The sequence below is a fragment of the Salvia splendens genome, chromosome 3 (genome assembly GCF_004379255.2).
Source record: "Salvia splendens isolate huo1 chromosome 3, SspV2, whole genome shotgun sequence".
In the NCBI taxonomy this organism is placed as follows: Eukaryota; Viridiplantae; Streptophyta; class Magnoliopsida; order Lamiales; family Lamiaceae; genus Salvia; species Salvia splendens.
This window is the reverse complement of record NC_056034.1, coordinates 25113114-25124661: the sequence shown is the minus strand read 5'-3', so window position 1 is coordinate 25124661 and position 11548 is coordinate 25113114.

The following is an 11548-nucleotide window of genomic DNA, read 5'->3' as shown; positions in this document are numbered from 1 at the left end:
CCCCATGCCTATTCCTGAAAACCAAATGTGTAGAAGTGTGTGTGAGCTGAGAGCCGAAAAGGCCGAGAGTGCCAAAAAGTTCCCCCCCTGTTAATTGCATGCTCTTTTCCTTATATAGATGTGGAGGTGATCTTCTAGAAGCCTTCGTAGGAAATCCCTATTCTGCCCTTCAGCTTCACGACCTCCTCCGTCTGGTTAATTTCCTTCAAATTGCTCACTTTTATCGCCACATTTCCTTCGCCAGGCACTTGTCTTCCTTTTTTCCTCGGCCTGGCGATATCTACTACACACCTGGCTTAAAAAGATGTGTTAGACCCCGTAAATGCATGAAATTACCCTTATCAGTCACTCAAACATGAAGCATTATCCAACACTTAGAATAGAAGTAGAGTAATGAATAAAACGGATATTAAATAAATATGAATCGTATAAACCAAAGTCGTTACTAACACATCCGAAGAATTCAATGAGTTTATTTACACATGATGGAATAATCTAAACACATAGTTCGTAGGGAAAACATAGAAAAAATAAGAACTAAAGCTATACAACCCAAAGGTTGAATCTTATACCCTTGATCTTCTCTTTAATCCACTCTTCAAACTCCTTAAGAAATGATCACAGTGGAAGGAACTCTCAAATATTATGCTATGGAATTATGCTGTAATATGCTATTTTTTGGTGAATCTTGAGGGGGTATTTATAGCCTTAAAATCATGCCTCATAATATGGTAAATATTCAGTATAATTGGTAAGTCTTGGAGAGAAAATAGTGGGCCGCTGCACTTCGTTCAGCGGTCGCTGCAAATCATTCCGTAGCTTCTGTATCTCGATCAGCGGTCGCTGGCAATCACTTCGTAGCTACTGATACGCTCGGATTTTGCACGGTTTTAAGGCCATTATTTGGTCCGTTTTGAATGTCAAAGTTGCATTACTTGTCCATTATTTTCATATTTTATATATTTTGGTATGTTGACATGTTTTGTGAGAAATGTGCATATTTGAGCTTAAAAAGGGAGTCAAAACGTGAAGTAGGAGATCTGGAATTTCTGGGAGCGTCCAGCGACCGCCGGCCCTCAGCGGCCGCCATATCTATAGCGGCCCATTCTGGGAAATTTGTGCATGGAATGAAGATACGCCCAGCGACCGCTGGGTAATGCGTGGCGACCGCTGGCCAAGGTGCAGCGGTTCGCTACAAAAACGCGACGAGCAGAATTTGCCCCACTTTCTCTCCAAGATTTACCATATTTTCTAGAGATTAAAAGTTAGAGTACTTCATTGTGCAAGGTGTTGAAAAAGGATTAAAGAGCATCAATGCTACAAGGATTCAACCTTTGAGTTTTATTTGCTTTAGTTTTATGTTACAATTGTTTTCCCTTCAATCTATGTTTTTAGATTATTCTATCATGTGTAACTAAATTCATAGGATTCTAGGGATGTGTTAGTAACGACTTTGGTTATACAATTCTTTTTTCTATTTAATATCCATTTGTTCTTACTTTATTTCTTCCTTAAGTTGTAGGATAATGCTTCACGTTTGAGTGACACATTCTGTGACGAATTAATATAACTTGCTACATAATCGTGAGAGGAGGTTGGCGAGTTAGATCCACTTAATAGACACTACAATTAGCTTCCTTTAAAACGACACTGTTAATTGAGAGTGAGGACTTTTCAAGGGTCTTAGGAGCTTTTAGGAGTTATTTATTTAGAATTGACAACCCTAATGTTTGTAACCAACGTTTGCATCGCATGAGGATAAACTAGGTGACTCGTTCTATCAAAGTAAGAATTGTGTTCGGGTATTGTAGTTGGAATTTGTATAACCATAACTGTGAACGCACATTCCTGGAATTCCCTTATGTCTATACTTTTATCTCCGTGTATTATTTGCAATTAGTTGTTTATTGCTTTCAAATCGTTCTTTGTTTTAAAAAATTCAAAAATTTCAGTTTTCCAAATAGTAATTGAATTTTAGTAGAGCGTAGCCAGTCTATGATTGTTTTCCCCATGATCGATATCCGGTACTAACCTTTAGGTATACTATTCCTACTCTGTATACTTGCAGGTAATTATAGTGCTAATAAAAAGTGCATCAAGTTTTTTTGGCAACGTTGCCGGGGATTACATTCACTTTGTGATTGATATCTTCAAACAGAAATTTTACTACTTTGGATTTTAATTGATTTCTGTTTTTAATTAAGTTTAATTTGTTTTTGTTTTTTTTCTTTCAGGTTGTGTATGCGAACGCGTTCTGGGTAGGACAACTTAGAACTGCTCGATCTCGAACTTGAAAGGACCCGAAGGAGAATAAGAAGTGAGCAAGGATCAATGGCAGACAGAACAAAGCTCGAGAGGCTTCAAGCCATGGTCAAGATGTTGATGGATGAGAGAGAAGCGGTAAAGGCAGCCCGCGAGATATTACCCATGATGCACATGTTCAATCACAGGAATATGATTACTTTTCCCGAGGGCCCTCGCGTTGATGCTAACAATTTTGAGCTGTGAATGACCCTTATACAAAGGGTTGAGCAGTCTCCTTTTGTAGGTAGGGCCACAGAAGACGCCAACCGCCACCTCTCGAAGTTCATGGAAATCGCCAACACTCTGAAATTAAATGGTGTCGCCGCCGCCGCCATAAAGGTAAGACTCTTTGCCTTTTCTTTGATTGATTCTACTAAAGAGTGGTTTGAGTGTATGTCCACAGAACGAGTCTCCACATGGAAGGACATAGTGGCTGCCTTCCTCGACAAGTACTATCCGTCGGGCACGATCTTATAGCTCAAGAGTGAGATCTTCCAGTTCATGCAAGCCTATGACGAGCCCCTCTATGAGGCGTTTGCTCATTTCAAAACACTCATCCACAAGTGCCCCAACCTCGTTTTCACCGTGGACCATCAGGTAGGAATCCTTTACAATGGATTTAATGAAAAGATTTGTGCCATGGCGGCCATTGAAGAATTCACCACCAACAGTAGGGGATGGTTGAAAGAGAGGCACAAATCGAGGAGAGTAGCAGCCATAGAGGTGGCCGAGGAGAGCTCCTTTGCAAAAGAATTGGCCGAGCTCAAAGTGCGGGTTAACCAAATGGATACATCAAGAAAGGAGGATCCGGTTCCACCAACCTCCGTCATCGCGGTCGCCAAGCCCGACACTCCTACCCTTCCTATGGAAGATTTCAACTACGTACAACAAGGAGGTGGTCCCAATAGACCCTATAACAACAATTATAGCCCTAACCCGGGGGTGATAATTTCAATAATTATAATGGGAACCGTCCTCATCCCAACCTTTCGTACTCTAATAATAATTTTTTGCAATCCCCCACAGGATTTAATGTGAGCAAAGGTGGAATAGTTGAGCCAATCAAGAACGAGGAGAAGTATGACCAAGGCGTCATGAAGATTTTGGAGGTGCTAGTACAAGATAGGAAAGCCAACGATACCAAGATTGGGGTCGTTGAAGCAAGGTTGAACAACCTCGAGGCCGGAATAACCACAATTGCCACTTTAAGGTAACACGGTCAGTTCTGAACAAAGAAAAATAAGAATTTAACAACCTAGATAGGCCTAGACTACCTATCGTGAAAGGTTGCAATGTCAGTCCGCATATTTCTAAGCCTTACTGAAATAAGATGATATTGGTGTGGTATAGCACTGAACTGGATCTAACAGCAAGACGAGTCTTTATGCTATCTGATGGAGACACACCCAAGCTGATCTACAAGGACAAGAAGATGGATCCATTGATCATTCAAAGTGGGCCAATTACAAGAGCTAGAGCTAAGAAGATAAATGAGTCCATGTTCCTTTTAGTTGTTGAAATAAAAGCCCAATTACAAGACCATTCTACATTGGGCCAAGTGATGAATATTATTCAAGTTTGTGGGCAGCCCAAGACTTGAAGTTTGGAGTCACTACAAATCACATTTTGGAGGCCCAAATTGATGATACATGATGCATTTTCGTCCAAGTTGGAGCAGCCAAAATGAAGGGTCTATTTTAGTTACTTTTTATGTTAAATAAGTGACTTTAGATATCCTAGAGTTACACCAAAGGTTTAGGAGTTACTTTTCTTTTATTATGAGTCATTTTTAAGTGTCTTAAGTTGTACTAATGATGTGAGACTTTCAAGAGTCCATTTTAGCCTATAAATAGGCTTGTAAGCATGTCATTTGAAGACACCATTTATCAAATACGAAATAGACTTTGTCTTGTGAGTTGAATTCTCTTTGTAGAGGTTTTCACTTGTTTGGAACTTATCAAGATACTTTGAGCAGGTTCTTGTGGCGTTCAACCATACCAAGGTTCTTGGCTGATCATATAGCCAACGGGTCGAGGTTTTCCAAGCTCTGGAAGTGGATCAAACCAGATTATCAATCAAGGGAGTCCGCTGCCAAACCTTATACGTGGGGTTCTTGGATCAATATATTCAACGGGTCCTTCGTCGTATCCCAATCTATATCATTTGGTATCACGAGCATACTGGTATTGATCTATCCTTAGCTTTATCTTACATTGTTTATCTGTCATATCCTTGAAAAAAAAATTGAAAAAAAAACTGAAAAAAAGAAAAAAAATGAAATACATATTTCACCTCATATTTTCTTGACCATTTCCTTTCATCCTTCATTCAAGGCCTGAAGTTTGGTTGGTCGTTATTAGTTCTTGTTTGTTCTTGATTTGTTTTTTACTTGTGTTATCTTTGCAAAAGAGAAAGAGTGGTAAAAAGCTTCAGTGGTGAGATTATTTGAGGGTAGGTAAAAGCCAACGAGTGATATACACGAGTGTTTTGTGAGGTTTATTTTTGTGTCATACACGAGTGAACTGTGAGGATTGATTCTACTGATGAAAATCAAATTGATCCTACGTTGCAAGCCATCCAACAACATTTTAGAAGGCTTAGACGTGTTCTGGAAAGTGTTTCAGAGCGCTTGGAGAGGCTGGAACTTCAAGCAAATGCAAACAATAACGAGGAAGAAGAGAGTGGAGGAGAGGATAATGCTTCACATAGGCATCGAAATGAGAGGCATGGAAACGGTAGAAGAGGGCGTACAAATGAAGTTGATGGTGATTTGAGAAGCATCAAACTGAAGATCCCAACATTCCAAGGAAGGAGTGACCCCGAAGCTTATTTGGAGTGGGAGAGAAAGATGGATCTCATCTTTGAATGTCACAACTATTCCGAGGAGAAAAAGGTTAGGCTTGCTGCTATTGAATTCGCTGACTATGCTATAGTCTGGTGGGATCAATTGACAACTAGTACAAGGCGATATGGAGGAAGACCAGTTTCGACTCGGGAAGATATGAAAGGTATAATGCGTAAGAGATTTGTACCTTCTCATTATTTTTGTGAATTGTATCAAAAATTACAATCTATGAAACAAGATACTAAATCAGTTGATGAGTACTACAAAGAGATGGAGATTGCTATGATTAGGGCAAATGTTGAAGAAGATAGAGAAGCAACCATGGCTCGATTCTTATGTGGGCTAAATAGGGAGATTGCAAACATTGTGGAGCTTCAACACTATGTGGAGTTGGAGGACATGGTTCATATGGCCATGAAGGTGGAGGGACAACTGAAGAAGAAGGGAACAATCCAAAAGAATTTTTCAACAAGTTCTCATTCGTCAAGGACAAAAGAGTGGACTTCATCCAAATCCAATTTTGGGGCTGCTTCTAAACCCCAAAATGAAGCGTCGACATCCAAGTCCAAAGAATTTGAGAAGGGTAAAGGTATTTCTACTTCTACTTCTACTCGAAATAGAGATATCAAATGTTTTCGTTGTCAAGGTGTTGGACACATTGCATCTCAATGTCCAAACAAAAGGATGATGATTTTGAAGCCAAATGGAGAGATAGAATCTGAAAGTGAACGTGAAGATGATGATGATGAGGAGGAGGATAAACAATTGGAGGAGATTGGACCAGAACATGGAGAACTTTAGGTGGTTCGAAGGGCTCTAAACATGCAAAACAGAAACAATGATCAACAAAGGGAGAACATCTTCCACACAAGGTGTTTGGTCCAAGGTAAAATTTGCATAATGATTATTGATGGTGGTAGTTGTGCAAATGTTGCAAGTTCTGAAATAGTGGAAAAGTTGAGCTTAACAACGGAAAAACATCCTAATCCATACAAGCTACAATGGCTTAATGAATGTGGAGAAATTCGAGTGACTAAGCGAGTTCTAATTTCGTTTTCAATTGGCAATTATAAAGATGATGTTCTTTGTGATGTTGTGCCAATGCATGCAAGTCACATTCTTTTGGGGAGGCCATGATAGTTTGATCGTAGGGTGATTTATGATGGATTTCACAACCACTATACCTTTAAGCACAACAACAAGTCTATTATGCTTGTCTCATTGACACATCAACAAGTTCAAGAGGACCAACAGAAATTGTCACAAGCAAGGAGAGCTTGTGAGGTTGAGAGAAAAAAAAGTGAGGGCATTGAAAAAGAGTCGAGTGAAAAAAAGAGTCGAGAGAAAAGTAAGAATGAGAGAAAAAAAAGTGAGGGCATTGAAAAAGAGTCAAGTGAAAAGAGTTCGAATGAAAAAAAGAATTTTTATGTGGGAGCAAAAGAAATAAAGAGTGCAATAGTTGAAAAAGAGAGTGTTTTCATCTTAGTGTACAAACAGTCTTTGTTTACCACTAACGAATTAACCACTTCTTTGCCAAGTACTTTTGTGTCTCTTTTACAAGAATTCGAAGATATTTTTCTAGTGGAAGAATCAAGTGGATTACCTCCATTAAGAGGTATTGAACACCAAATTGACCTTGTTCCCAGGGCAGTTCTACCAAACCGACCAGCCTATAGAGCCAATCCCGAAGAGACCAAGAAAATTCAAAGGCAAGTGCAAGAGTTGTTGGACAAAGGAAAAATCCGTGAGAGCATGAGTTCATGTGCTGTTCCGGTAATTGTTGTTTCGAAGAAAGATGGATCATGGAGGATGTGCATCGACTGGCGAGCAATCAACAAAATCACGGTATAATATCGCTATCCTATTCCTAGGCTAGATGATATGCTTGATGAATTGCATGGATCTGTTGTGTTTAGTAAGATCGATTTGAAAAGTGGTTATCATCAAATTCGAATTAGAGAAGGAGACGAATGGAAAACAGCCTTTAAAACAAAATTTGGTCTATATGAGTGGTTAGTAATGCCTTTTGGTTTAACTAATGCACCAAGTACTTTCATGAGATTGATGCACCATGTTTTGAGAAAATTCATTGGAAAATTTGTGGTTGTTTATTTTGATGATATTCTTGTCTATAGCAAAAATGTGGATGAGCATCTTAACCATGTGCGTGCAGTTTTGGATACCTTACGAAAAGAATCATTGTATGCAAATCTCAAAAAGTGTTCTTTTTGTATGGATAAAGTTGTTTTTCTGGGTTTTGTTATAAGTGCTAATGGGATTGAAATGGAAAAGGAGAAGGTGAAAGCTATTTTAGAATGGCTAATTCCTCAAAATGTAGCACAAGTTAGAAGTTTTCATGGTCTTGCAAGTTTTTATAGGAGGTTCGTCAAGGATTTTAGTACAATTGTTGCACCTTTGAATGAAATTGTGAAAAAAGATGTTTGTTTTTATTGGGGAGAAAAACAAGAGCATGCTTTTAATCTCCTTAAAGAAAAACTTACAACTGCACCAATTCTTTCTTTACCTAACTTTGATAACATGTTTGAGCTTGAATGTGATGCATCTAGAGTAGGCATAGGAGCTGTTTTGTTGCAGGATGGAAAGCCAATCGCTTACTTTAGCGAAAAGTTGAAAGGAGGTCAATTGAACTATCCAACGTATGACAAGGAGTTATATGCTTTGGTTAGAGCTTTGGAAACATGACAGCATTACTTGTGGCCTAGAGAGTTTGTAATTCATACGGATCATGAATCTCTCAAGTACTTGAAGGTCAAGGTAAGCTTAGCAAGAGACATGTTAAGTGGGTAATCAAATACAAAAGGGAAAAGAAAACATTGTGGCTGATGCATTGTCTCAGAGGTACATTTTGATCACTACTTTGAGTTCTAAGTTGCTTGGTTTTGAGTTGATTAAGGAAATGTATGATAATGACCCGGACTTTTCTTCTACCAATTTAGCTTGTGAGCATGCTGCATTTGACAAGTTCTATAGACATGAAGGCTATTTGTTTAGAGAAAATAAACTGTGCATTCCTAAAGGTTCTATGCGTGAATTGCTTGTGCGTGAAGCTCATGGTGGTGGTTTAATGGGGCATTTTGGAGTCCATAAGACAATGGATGTTTTGCATGAACATTTCTTTTGGCCTAAAATGCGTGTGGATGTTGAAAAAATTTGTAAAAGATGCATAACTTGCATGCAAGCCAGGTCTAAATCACACCCACATGGTTTGTACAAACCGTTACCAATTCCTAGTGCACCTTGGGATAATATTTCAATGGACTTTGTCGTTGGTTTGCCAAGAATAAAAAGAGGTAGAGATTCAGTTTTTGTGGTTGTTGATAGGTTTTCAAAAATGGCACATTTTATTCCATGTCAGAAAACTGATGATGCATCTCATATTGCTGATTTGTTCTTTAAAGAAATTGTCCGTTTGCATGGTATTCCTAGATCAATTGTGAGTGATTGAGATGTTAAATTTGTGAGTCATTTTTGGCATGTGTTGTGGAATAAGTTGGGAACTAAACTCTTGTTTTCTACTACTTGTCATCCAAAAACTGATGGACAAACTAAAGTAGTTAATAGGACTTTGTCTCAATTACTACGAACTGTAGTTAAAAAGAACTTGAAAAGTTGGGAGGAATGCTTACCTTTTATTGAATTTGCTTATAATCGAAATGTTCATTCTGCTACTAACTTTTCTCCATTTGAAGTTGTGTATGGTTTTAATCCATTGAGTCCACTAGATTTGATTCCAATACCTATTGAAGAACGTGCAAGTCTTGATGGAAAAGCTAAGGCTGAAATGGTGAAAAGATTGCATGAAAGGGTAAGACTCAACATTGAAAAGAGGACAGAACAATATGTAAAGCAAGCCAACAAGGGTCGTAAACAAGTCATCTTTGAGCTGGGAGATTGGGTTTGGTTGCACATGAGAAATGAGAGATTTCCTTCGAAAAGAAAGTCGAAGTTGCAGCCAAGAGGAGATGGACCATTCCAAGTGATTGCAAAAGTCAATGATAATGCTTACAAACTAGACTTACCTGGTGAGTTTAATGTAAGTGCTACTTTCAATGTTTCTGATTTATCTCCTTATGTTGGTGAATTAGATTCGAGGACGAATCCTCTTGAAGAAGAAGGGAATGATGGAGACACACCCAAGCTGATCTACAAGGACAAGAAGATGGATCCATTGATCATTCAAAGTGGGCCAATTACAAGAGCTAGAGCTAAGAAGATAAATGAGTCCATGTTGTTTTTAGTTGTTGAAATAAAAGCCCAATTACAAGACCATTCTACATTGGGCCAAGTGATGAATATTATTCAAGTTTGTGGGCAGCCCAAGACTTGAAGTTTGGAGTCACTACATATCACATTTTGGAGGCCCAAATTGATGATACATGATGCATTTTCGTCCAAGTTGGAGCAGCCAAAATGAAGGGTCTATTTTAGTTACTTTTTATGTTAAATAAGTGACTTTAGATATCCTAGAGTTACACCAAAGGTTTAGGAGTTACTTTTCTTTTATTATGAGTCATTTTTAAGTGTCTTAAGTTGTACTAATGATTTGAGTCTTTCAAGAGTCCATTCTAGCCTATAAATAGGCTTGTAAGCATGTCATTTGAAGACACCATTGATCAAATACGAAATTGACTTTGTCTTGTGAGTTGAATTCTCTTTGTAGAGGTTTTCACTTGTTTGGAACTTATCAAGATACTTTGAGCAAGTTCTTGTGGCGTTCAACCATACCGAAGTTCTTGGCTGATCATATAGCCAACGGGTCGAGGTTTTCCAAGCTCTGGAAGTGGATCAAACCAGATTATCAATCAAGGGAGTCCGCTGCCAAACCTTATACGTAGGGTTCTTGGATCAATATATCCAACGGGTCCTTCGTCGTATCTCAATCCATATCACTATCTACTGAAAGATGGGGTCTTGATAATTAATTTCTTAATCAATGTACGTTAGCATTGGGCATACGGTATTGATTATGCACTACTTTGACTTACCAAAAGGTGCGGCTTTTTCGCAACCCAAGAATCCTGATATATTGGGTAGTGGTGAATAAAATCTAGCGGTGCTAGGATTGCTATTATATTGAATCGTGAGCGAGATGAGTCTCGTTTGATAACGTCCACAAGAGAAGTTCGAAACAAGGTTTTATTATTCGAAACCTAGCTAGTTGGAGTTTGATTACTCTATGAATAATAAATAAGCGTTTCTTGCTAAGTCCATTCTTGGAGATAATAATATGTTAATAATTAAGTCCATACCAGACATTGATTAATTAATGGACGTTTCTATCTTAAGCGCGGGAAATTGATGACAAACAAATGGAAACCCGGAATACTTATAATTTCGGTTTTGGATGGGCAGTGCAATATTACTTCTGTACTGGTTGCTCTTAATATTCTAATATAAGCTTATATTAAATTGTGGGTTCAATTTAATTAGTAAAAAGCTAATTGGGGGAGGTCATATCCAAATTTTTCCATAGATCCCTGACTGGGCCCAATATGTGACTTAAAATAAATAGGAGAATAAATGAGACAGAAAATACACTTATTTTCATCATAGAATTTTCGTCCCCCTCCCTGTCTGGAAGATGGACGATTTTCAGATCTCCTTCGTGATGGAATTCCGCCTTCTTTATTTAAGTCCTAGTATTCTGGTGAGATCAGCCCACACTGATATCAGATTACAGTCCTGGAACCAGTCAGAAGATCATAGTTATGAGCATGATACATGTGAGAATTACGCGAATAGAATATGTCTAAATAATCTGCTAAATAGATCAGAATTATTATGTGATCCGTGAGAACGCACGCTTCCGCTGCCAACGCCAGTCTTTGGCTGTGATTATTTGGATTTAAATTTCACGAAATTCATGTATGCATGTGTTATTTGATTGCGAAGCGTGTTCTTGGTGTTATTGTTTATATTTTATGCATGATGAACTCAAGAACTATCGAATCAAAGAACTTCAATTTTTCGATAGTACGAGACGTGCAATTCATCGGCACTCGCGCAGAGACCGATCGCACCACGCGCGATCGAGATAGGGTCGTCGAATTGAGTGGGAGCCAAGGAATTCACGATCACGGGGCGACGGGCAGACGAGCGTGGGCTCGTGCGCGCCGCCGACTGAGACCGCGAACGCTAAGCAGTTTTCGCCCAGAAACGTCAACAAGGCGGCAGCTAGCGCGACGTGGCGGTTCGTCCGAGAACCACCGAGACAGCACGAGCCGCCAGGCCGAGAACCCTAGGCGGAAGGTCCCGGCCGTCCGACAGTCTGGCCGAGATCGCCGTGCCTGTGTGCGCGTCGCTGGCTCAGGCTGTGGGAGCATCGTGTCTCGGGATGCCGAGACGAGACGACACGACGCCTGGCCGAGAGCGGTCGCG